Source organism: Oratosquilla oratoria, chromosome 12 (assembly GCF_046742065.1).
Source record: "Oratosquilla oratoria isolate Oo_2021 chromosome 12, ASM4674206v1, whole genome shotgun sequence".
Lineage (NCBI taxonomy): Eukaryota > Metazoa > Arthropoda > Malacostraca > Stomatopoda > Squillidae > Oratosquilla > Oratosquilla oratoria.
Window position 1 is genome coordinate 72287883 of NC_134788.1, and position 10000 is coordinate 72297882.

The following is a 10000-nucleotide window of genomic DNA, read 5'->3' on the forward strand; positions in this document are numbered from 1 at the left end:
GAGAAAGAAGAAGAAACAGTGAGGAGAGAATGAGAGGAGGAGGAGGAGCAAGGAGAGCAATGAAGAGAAAGAGAAAGAAGGAAGAGAGGGGGAAGGATCAGAGAAGAAGAAGAAGAAGGAGAAGAGAAAGGAGAAGGAAAAAGAGATGTAGGGTGGGAAAAGGAAGAAGCAGAAGGGAAGGAAAAGAAAGAAGAGAAAGAGGAGAATGAAAAAAAAAAAAAGAGAATAGAAAAGGAGATGAGGAAAAAAAAAGGAGTGAAAAAAAGAGATGAAAGAAAAAAAAGAGGAAAAAGGAAAGAAGGAGCAAACAAGGAGGAAGGAAGGAGAAGGAAAAAAAGAAGGTGAAGAAAAAAGAAAGTAGGAAAGAAAAAAAAAAGAAAAAAAAGAAGATAAAGAGGAAGAAGAAAAGGAGGGAAAGATGGAAGAGAAAGAGAAGAGAGGGAATGAGAAAGAAAGAAAGAAGAAAGAAAGACAAGAAAGAAGAGGAGGAGAAAGAAAAAAAAGGTATAGAAAGAAATTTGATAAAGGAGAGAAAAGAAAAAAAAAGAGAGGGAAGAAGAAAAGAGCAAGAAAAAGAAAAAAAAGAGGGAAGTAAGAGGAGAGAAAGCAAGGGAAAAGAAAAGAAAAAAAAGAGAAAGAGGAAGAAAAAAAAAAAAAAAAAAAAGAGAGAGGAAAGAGAGGAAAAAAGAAAAAAATGAAATTTGAAAGGAAGAAAGAAAAAGAAAAAGAAGAAAAGCAGCGAAAGAAGGAGCAAGAAAAACAAAAAAAAGGGAAGGTGAAAGGAAAAAAAGAATAGAAAAGAGAGAAAAAGAAGAAAAAAGAAAGAGAAAAAAGAAAGAGGAGAAAGAGCAATGAAAAAAGGAGAAGAGAAGAGAAAGAGAGGAGGAGAAAAAGAACAAGAAGAGGAAGAGGAGAAGGAAAGAAGGAAAGCAGAATGAAAAACAAAAAAAAGAGAGAACAGTAAGAGAAAAAGGAGGAAGGAGGACAGAGATGAAGAAAAGATGAAAAGAGAGGAAGAGACAGAGAGAAAAGGAGATGAAAAGGAAAAGGGAGAAAGAGAAGGAGAAGGGGGAAGGGAAAGCGAAAGAAGAAAAGAAAATGAGAAAGAGTATGAGAGAGAGAGAAGAGAAAGGAGCAAAAAAGGAAAGGAGTGAGGAAAGGGGAGGAGAAGGAGAAGAGAAAGACGAGGAGGAGAAAGAAGGAGGAGGAAGAAGCATGAAGAAAAAAGGGCATGACAGAAGAGAGAGAGAGCAAGAGAAAGGGAAAGAAGAGAAGAAAGAGAAGAGCGCAGAAAAAAAAGAAAAAAAGAGAGAAGGAAAGGAGGCAGAAGGAGAAAGAGAAGAAGGAAGGATGGAAGAGCAAAGAAAATGAAAGGGAGGGAGAAGAGGAACGAAAGGGAAAGAAGAGAAGAGCAAGAGAAGAGAAAAGAAGGGAGAAGAAGAGAGGAAAGGAGGAAGAGAATGAGCAGGAGAAGAAAGGACGATAGGGGAGAGAAGAAAAGAGAAAAAAAACAGAATGAGAAATGAGAAAAGAGAAAGAAGCAGAAAAAAGAAGAGAAGAGGAAAAGCAAAGAGGGGAAGAGGAAGGAGGCAGTGGGAAAGAGATGAGAAGAGAGCGGAAAAGAAAGAGAAGAACGAAAAAGAAAAGAAAGAGAAAGAGAAGAAAGGGAGAAGGAAGAGAGCAAAAGGAAGAGAAGAAGGGGATGGGGAGCAAGGAAAAGGAAGGGACTGAAAGAGGGTAGAGGAAAGAGAGAAAGAAAAAAAAAGGAAGAGACAGAAGAGGCGGGCAGGACGGAGATAGGAAAGAGGGAAGAGGGAGAAGAGAAGAAGGACAGAGATGAAGAGAAGAATGAAAGAAGCATGAAAAAAAAGAAACGAGAATAGGAATGAAGAAGAGAGGAAAAAAGGGAAGAAGGGGGGAGAGAGACGAGGAGAAAAAAAGGAGAAGAAGAAGACGAGAAGACGGAAGAAAGGAAAGAAAGAGGCAAGGAGAAAGAGAGTGGAAGAAGAAAGAAGGGAAGGAAAGTGAGAAGAAGAGAGGGAGGAGCAAAGAAAAAAAAAAGAGAAGAAAGAGGAAAGAGAGAAAGCAAGAGAGGAAGAAAAAGAGAAAGAGGCAGGAAAAGGAGAGCGAGAAAGAGAGGAAGGAAAAGGAAGAAGAAAAAGGAGCAATAGAAGAGAAGGAACAGGAGCAAGAGTGAGAGAGAAAAAGAAATGAAAAAAGAGGAAGGAGAAAAAAGAAAGAATGAGGAGGGGAAAGAGAAGCGAAAGCAAGAAAAAAAGAAAAACAAGGGAAAAGGAAAAAAATAAAAGAAAAAAAAGAAGAAAGAGAGAAACAAAAGAAATAAAAAAAGAAAAGAATCAAGGAAAAAAGAAAAAAACAAAAAAAGAGGACGGAAAGGAAGGAAAAAAGGATATGAGAGAAAGAGAAGGAGAAGAACAGAGAGGAGGAAAAGAAGGAAAGAAGGAAGGGAAGGAAGAGAGGAGAGGAGCATGAAAAAAAAAGGGAGAGGACAAAGGAGAGGAGAGAAAAAAGAAGACAAAGGAAAAAACAAGAAAGAGGAGCAGAAAGAGGAGAAATGGAAGAGATGACAGGGAGAAAAGAAAGAAAAGAAGGGAAGAGAAAAAAGGAGAGAAAGAAGAGAGAAGAAGAAGAGGAAGGAGCATGAAAGAAAAAGGAGAAGAAAAGAAGAAAGGGCAGAAAAAAGAAAAGAATGAAAAAAGAAAAGAGGAAGAAGAAAGAAGAAGAGGAAGAAAAGAGAAGAGGAGAAGGAATAGAGGAGCATGAAAGAAGAAGAGAAGAGAGAGAAGAAGAGAGAAAAAAAAGAAGAAGAAGAAGAAAGAAAGAAGCGAAGAAGAGTAGCGAAGAAGAAGTAGGAAAGAAAAAAGAAAGGAGAGAAAAAAAAGAAGAGAAGGAAAAGGAAGAAAGACAAAAGAACAAAAGAAAGAGCAGAGAAAAAGAAGAGAAGAAGAGAGAAAAAGCGAAGAAGGCAAAGAAGAGAGATGAAAAAAGAAAGAGGAGAAGGAGAGAAGAGAAGAGAGAGATAAAAAAAAAAGAAGAAGAAAAGAGATGAAAGCAAGAAAAGAACAGAGAAGAGGAGAGAAGAAGGAAAGAAGAGGAGAGGTAGAAGAAAAGGGGAATAAGAAAAGAAAAAAAGAAGGAAGAAAAAAAAAGAAGGAAAAGGAAAGAGAAAGGAAAAGAAGGAGAGAGAAAGGAAAGATGAGAGAAAGGAAGGAAGAAGAAGAAAGCAACAGAAAAAGAAAAGAAGAAAGGAAGGAAGGGAGAAAAGAAGAAGAAGGAGAGAGGAGAGGGAAAGAAGAGAAGAGAAAAGAAAAAGGAGAGAAAGAAGAAGAGGGAGGAGAGAAAGAAGAAAGGAAGAGAGAAAGAAAAGAGAGAAGGAAGAATGAGAGAAGAGGAAAGAAGAAGAAGAGGAGCAAGAAGAGAAGAAGGAGAAAGAAGGGGAGAGAAGAGAGAATAAGAAAAGAAGGAGAGGAAAGAGCAGAGCAGGAGGAGAAGAAAAAAAGGAGAAGAAGAGAGAGAAAAGGGAAGCGACAAGGAGAGAGGAGAAGAAGAAAAGGAGGAGAAGAGAAGAAGAAAGAGAGAAGAAAGGGCAACGAAGAAGAGGGAGATGAGAAAAGAAGAAACAAAAAGAAAAAGAAAATAAAAAGAAAAGGAAAAGAAGAGAAAGAGAAGAGAGGAGAGGAAGAGAGAAAGAGAGGAGAGGAGAAGGAAAAAGCAGAAGAGAAAAGAAGAAGAAGAAGAGAAAGAAGAGGAAAGAAGAAGAAGAAAGAAAGAAGAAGAAAAGAAGAGGGGGGAAGAGAGAGCAGAGAGAAAGAAAAAAAAGGAAGGAGGAAGAAGAAGGAGAGATGAAAAGAGCAGAAAAAGAGAAGAAGGAGCAAGAAAAGAGAGAAAAGAGGGAGAAGGAAAGCGAGAAGAGAAGAGAAGGAGAGAAAGTGCAGAAAGAAGACAGAGAAGGAGCAGAAAGAGAAGAAAGAGGAGCAAGGAAGAGAAGATGAGGGAAAGAGGACAAGGAGGAAGGAAGAAAAAAAGAGGGAGAGAGAAGAAGAGAGAGAGCAGGAGAGAGAAGAAAAAAAGGAGGAGAAGAGAGAAGAGCAAGGAGCAGAGAACAGGAGAGAGGAAGAAGAAGAAGAAGAGGATAGAAGAGGAGCACGAAAAAAAGGAAAGAAGAAGAAGAGGAGAAGAAAAAGAGAGAAAGAGAAAAAAAGAGAAAGAAAAAGAAGAGAGAGAGGAGGAGGAAGGAAGGAGCGAGGGAAGAGAAAGAGGAGAAGGAAAACAAGAAGAAAGAGGAGGAAAGAGAGAGAAGAAAAAGAAGAGAGAAGAGGGAAGAGAAGAAAAATAAAAGAGAGAGAGGGAAGAGAGGGAGAGAGAAGGAAAGGGGAGAAGAAAAAGAAGAGGAAGAGGAGCAAGGAATGAGGACGGAGAAGAGGAGGGAGAGAAAAAAAAATGAAGAAAACAAAAAGAAGAAAGAAGAGGGGAGAGGAGGAGAAGAAAGAATAAGGGAGAAGAGAAGAAGAAGAGAAGGAGGAGAGACAGGAAGAGAAGAGAAGGAGCAGAGAAAGAGAAAGAGCAAGAAGAAAGAGGAGGAGCGAGAAAAAAAAAAAAGAGAGAAGAAGAGAAGGAAGGAGAGAGAGAGACGGAGAGGAGAAAGAAGAAGAAGAAGAGAGAAGAGAAGAAAGAGAAAGAGAAAGAAAGAAGAGAAAAAAGGAAAGAAGGAGGAAAAGAGGAGAAAGAAAACAAGAAACAGAAAGAAGAGGAGGAAGAAGAAGGGAGAAGAAGGAAAAAAGAAAAGAGGGAGAAGCAGGTGGAGGAAAAAGAAAAAGAGAAGAGAGGAGAAAGAAAGAGAGAGAAGGAGAGAGAAGAGAAAAGAGAAAACAGAAAGAAAAAAGAGCAAGAAAGAAAAGAGGAGAGGGGAGAGAAAAAGAGAGAAGCAGAGGAGGAAAGAAAGAAGAGGAGGAGGAGAAGAAAAGAAGGAAGAAAAACAAAAGAAGAGAGAGAAGAGGAAGAGGAAGAAAAGAAGGAGAGATAGAAGAGGAGGAGTGAGGAAAAAGAAGAGGAGGAAAGGAAGAAGAGAGAAAAGAAAGGAGAGAAGAGAGAAGAGAGAGGAGAGGAAAGGAAGGAGAAAAGAAAAAAAGAAAAGAGAAGAGAAGAGAAAAAAGAGGAGGAGCAGGAGAGACAGAGAGAAGGAAGAAAGAGAGAGGAAGGAAGAAGAGGAGAGAAAAAAGAAGAAAGAAAGAGGAGGAGAGGAGAGAAAAAGAAAAAATACAAGAAGAATAAAAGAAGAAAAAAGAAGAGAGAAAAAGAAAAAAAGAGAGAGAGAAAAAGAAGGAAGAGAAGGAGAGGACAAAAGAAAGAGAAAGAAGAAGAAGAAAAGGAAAGAGAAAAAGAAACGAGGAGGAGAGAAATAAAGAGGAGGAAAAGAAAAGAGGGAGAAGAAAAGAGGAGAGAGAGGGAAAGAAGAAAGGAAAGAGAAAAGGAAAAAAAGAGGGAGAGAGAGAGGAAAAGAGAGAGAGGAGAAGAGAGAAGAAGAGAGGAGAAAGAGCAGAAAGAAGAGAAGGGAAGAAGAGAAGAGAGGAGCAGAAAGGAGGGCAGAAGGGAAGAGGAGGAGCAAGAAACGAAGAGAAGAGGAAAAAGGAAGAAAGAAGAGAGGAAGAGCGGAAAGGGAAGGAGGGAAGAAAGAGAAGAGGGAAGAGGCAGGAACAAGGAGAGCAGGGAGAGGAGGAAAAGAGAAGAAAAGAAGAAAGGGGAGAGAGAGGAGAAGACCGAGGAAGAGAAAGAAGAAGAGAGAAAAGAAAAGAAGAAGAGGAGGAGAGAGAGAGAGAAGGAAGAGAGACAAAAGAGGGGAAGAAGAGAGAAGAAAAGAAGAGGAGAAGAAAAAAAAAGAAAAGAAGAAGAAGAAGAAGAAGACAAAAAAGAAAGGAGGAAAAAGGAGAACAAAAGAAGAGGAGGAGGAAAGAAAGAAGAAGAGAAAGGAAAAAAGAAGGAGAAGGTGAAAGAGGAAGAGGATAGAGAAAGAGAGGAGAAGAAAAAAAGAGCAAGAGAGAAGGAGCAAGAAAAAAGAAGAGAAGAGGAGAGGAAGAAAGGGAGAGAAGGAGAGAAAAAGAGAAAAGAAAAGAAGAGAAGAAAAGAGAGGAGGAGAAAAGGAGAAGAGAAAGAAAAAGTGAAAAAAGAAAGAAGAGGGGAAAAGAGAGAAGAGGGAAGAAAGAAGAGAAAAGAGAAGAGAGAAAAAAGAAAGAAAAGAAGAAAAGAAGAAGAAAGGAAGAGTAAGAAGAAAGAGAAAGGAAAAGAAAGAAAGAGAAAAAGAAAGGGGAGAAGAAAAAGAGAAGAAGAGAAAGGAAAAAGAAGAAGAGAGAGGAGAAAGAGAAGAGGAGGAGAAAAAAAAGAAGAAAGAGAAGAGGAGGAGGAGAAAAAGAAGAAAAGAAAGGAAAGAGAAGAAGGGAAAAAGAAGAGAGATGAGGAGAAAAGAGAAGAGAAAAAGAGAAAAAGAAAAAAGAAGAAGAGGGAGTGGAGGAGGAGAGGAAAGAAGAAGAAAAAAGAGAAAGGAGGAAGACGGAGAGGAAAGAGGAGGAGGAAAAGAACAGAGAGAAGGAAGGAGAAGAGAGAGAAGGAAAAGAAGGGGGAAGAAAGGAGAAGAAGAGAGGAGAGAAGCGAAGAGGGAAGGGAGAGAAGGAGAGAAAAAAAGGGGGAGAAAAAAAAAAAAAAAGAAGAAAAAGAGGAGAAAGAAGAGAGAGAGAGGAGAAGAGGAGAAAAGAGAAAAAAAGGAGGAAGAAAAGAGGGAAAAGAAGGAAGAAAAGAGAGAGAAGGGGAAAAAGAAAAAGAAAGAAGAGGAGAGAGGAGAGAAAGAGAAGGAAGAAAAAAAGGAGGAGGAAGAGAAAAGAAAAAGAAAAAAGAAGAGAAGAAAGAGAGAAGAAAAGAAAGAAAAGAGGAGAGAGGAAAGAGAAGGAAAGAAAGAAAAGAGGAGAGTGAAAAGAGGAAAGAGAAGAGAGAAAGAAGAAGGAGAAGAGAAGAGAGAGAAAAAAAAGAGGAGGAGAGAAAGAGAAGAAAAAAAGGAGGAAAGGAGAGAAGAGAGAAAAGAAGAAAAAAGAAAGGGAAAGAAAGAAGAGGAGGGGAGACGAAGAGAGAAAGAGAAAAAAGAAGAGGGGAGGAAGAGAGGAAAAAGGAGAAGAAGGAAAAGAAGAGGAAGAGGAGAGGAGAAGAAAGGAGAAGGAGAAAAGGAAAGGAGGAAAAGAGGTGGAGAGGGACAGAGAGAGAGAGAAGAAAGAAGGAGGAAAGGAAGAAAAAGAGAGGAGAAGAAGAAGGAAGAAGAGGAAAGAGAGAGAAAGAGGAAAAAAAAGAAGGAAGAGGGAGAGGAAGAGAAGGAGGAAGAAGGGAAAGAGAAGGAAAAGAAGAAAGAAGAGGAGGATAGAAGAGAAGAGGAGAGAAAAGAATAGAGAGGAGGGACAGAAAGAGAGAGGAAGAAAAAGAGAAAACGAAAAGAGAGAAGAGAAAGAGGAGGGAAGGAGGAAGAGAAGAGAAGAGAAGAGAAAGAGAGGGAGGAGGAAACAGAAAAAAGGAACAAGAAAGAAAGAAGAAGAAGAGGAGAGAGAAAAGAAACAAAAAAAGAAGAGGAAGAAGAGAAAAGAAAGAAGAAAAAGAAGAAAGAGGGAAGAAGAGGAAAGAAGAGGAGAAAGAAGCAGAGGGAAGAGGAGAGAGGAGAGAGAAGAGATGAAAGAGAAAGAGGAAGGGAGAGAGAAAGGAAAGGAAGAGAGAAGGAAAAGAAGAGGAGGGAGAGAAAAAAAAAGGAAAAGGAGAGAGGAAAAGAAGAAGAGGAAAGAAGAAGAGGAGGAGGAGAAGGAAAGAGAAGAGAAAGAGGAGAGACAGGAGAAAGAGAGGGAGAGAGGAGAAAGAGAGAAGAAGAAGAAGAGAAAGGAGGAAAGAAGAAGAGAAAAGAGAAAAAGAAAGGAGAGAAGAAAGAGAGGAAGAAGCAAAAGGAAAAAGAGAGAGAGGAGGAGAAGAAGAAAAAAGAGGAGGAGCAGGGAAAAAAAAAAAAGGAGAGGAAGGAGAGGAGAAAGAGAAGAGGAGGAAGGGAGAGAGAAAAAGAAGAAGAGAAGGAAGAGGAAGAAAAAGAGGAGAGGAAGAGAAAAAAGGAAGAAAAGAAGAAGAGGAGGAGAAGAGAGAGGAGAGGAGAGGAGGAGAAGGGGAGAAAAGAAAGGAAAAAAGAGAGAGAAGGAAGGAAAGAGGAGAGGAGGAAAAGAAAAAAGAAGAAGGAAAAAAAAAAAAAAAGGGGAGAGAAGAAAGAGAAGAAGAAAGAGGGAGGAGAAGGGAAGAGAGAGGGAGAGGAGAGAAAGAGAAGAGGACAGGGAAGGAGAAAGAGGGAGAGAAAGAAAAAGAGGAAAAAAGAAAGAAGAGAAGAAAAAAAGGAAGAGAAGAGAGGAGGAGAGAGAGAGAGAGAAAAGCGGAAAAAAAAAAGAGGAGAGAAAAGGGGAGAAAGAAAAGAGGAGGAGAGGAGAAGGACAGGAAGAGAAGGGAGAGAAGGAAGAAGAAGAAGGGAGAGAAGGAAAAAAAAAAACAGAAAGAGAAGGAGGAAGGAGGAAAAGAGGAGGGAGGGAAGGAGGAGGAGATGAAAAAAGAAGGAAAGAGGAGAGGGGAAGGAAGCAGAGAGGAGGAGAGGAGAGAGAGAAGGAGGAGAGAAAAAAAGAGGGAGGAGGAGGAAAAAAAAAAGGAAAAGGGGGAGAAAAGAAAGAGGGAGGGAGGAGAGAGGAAGAAGGAAGAGAGAAGAGAGGGAGGAGGAGGAAAGGGAGAAGGAGAAGAAGGAGGAGAAAGAGGAGGAGAAAAAAGAGGAGAGAGAAGAGAGGAGGAGGAGGAAAAGAAGAGGAGAGGAGGAGAAGAGAAGAGGAAGAGGAGAGAATAAAGAGAAGAGAAGAGAAAGGAAAAGGGAAGAAGAAAGAGGAAAGGAGAAGAAGGAAGAAAGGAAGGAAAAAAAAAGGAGAAAGGGGAGAGGAAGGGAGAGGAAAAGGGAGAGAACAGGAAGAAGAAAAAGAAAGAAAAAGGGAACAGAAGGATGAGGAGAAAAGGAGGAAGAGAAAAGGAGAGGAGAGGAGGGAAGAGAAAAAAAAGAGGAGGAAGAGAGAGGAAGGAAAAAAAAAGGAGAAGGAGAGGAGGAGGAAGGAGGAAAAAAGGAAATAAAAAAGGAGAAAAAAAAGAGGAAGCGGAAAAAGAAAGAAAAGAAAAGGAGAGAAGGGGGGAGGAGGGCGAAGAGAGGGGGAAGGAGGAAGAAAAGGAGAAAAGGAGGAGAGAGAAGAGAAAAAGAAGGACGAGAGGAGAGGAAGGGAAGAAAGGGGAGAGAGGGAGAAAAAAAGAAAAAAAAGAAAAAGAAAAGAAGGAGGAGGAGAGAGGAGGAGGAAGAAAGGAGAGAAGAGGAAGAGAGAGAAGCGAGAGGAAAGGAGGAGGAGGAAGAAGAAAGGAAGAGAGAAAGAGGAGGAAAAGAGAGAAAGGAGAGGAAAAGAGGAGGGAAAAAGAATAGAGAGGAAGAGGAGAAGGAAAAGAAGAAAGAGGAGGAGAAGGAAGAAGAGGAGGAAAGGAGAAAGAGAGGAGCGGGAGGAGGAGAAAAGGAAGGAAGAGAGGAGGAGAGAGAGGAGGAGAGAAAGGAGAAAAAAGGAAAAAAGAGGAAAATAAAAGAAGAGAGGAGGAGAAAGAAAGGAGGAAGAGGAGGACGGAAGAAAAAAAAAAAAGAGGAAGGAGAGAAAGAAAAAGAAAAAAGAAAAAGTAGAGGAAAGGAGAGGAGAAGAGAAAGGAAAAAAGAATGAAAAAAAACTGAAAAAAAGGTGAAAAAAGGAGAAAAAAAGTGAAGAAGAGGAAGAGAAAAGAGGAGGAAGAGGGAGGAAGAGAGGAAGGTAGGGAGGGGAGGAGAAAGAAGAAGAAAAGGAAGAAGAGAGAGGAGGAAGGAGGAGAGAGAAAGGAGGAAGAAGAAAAAGAAGGAGCAAAGAAAAGAAGAGGGGAAAGAGAG

The 10000-nt window shown here is 40.1% G+C and overlaps 1 long non-coding RNA gene across 1 annotated transcript in view; it reads right to left on the reverse strand.

The window, feature by feature from the left end:
• Window positions 1-10000, reverse strand: part of LOC143032020 (uncharacterized) — a 322508-nt gene that overhangs the window by 17110 nt on the left and 295398 nt on the right. The window lies entirely within an intron of this gene.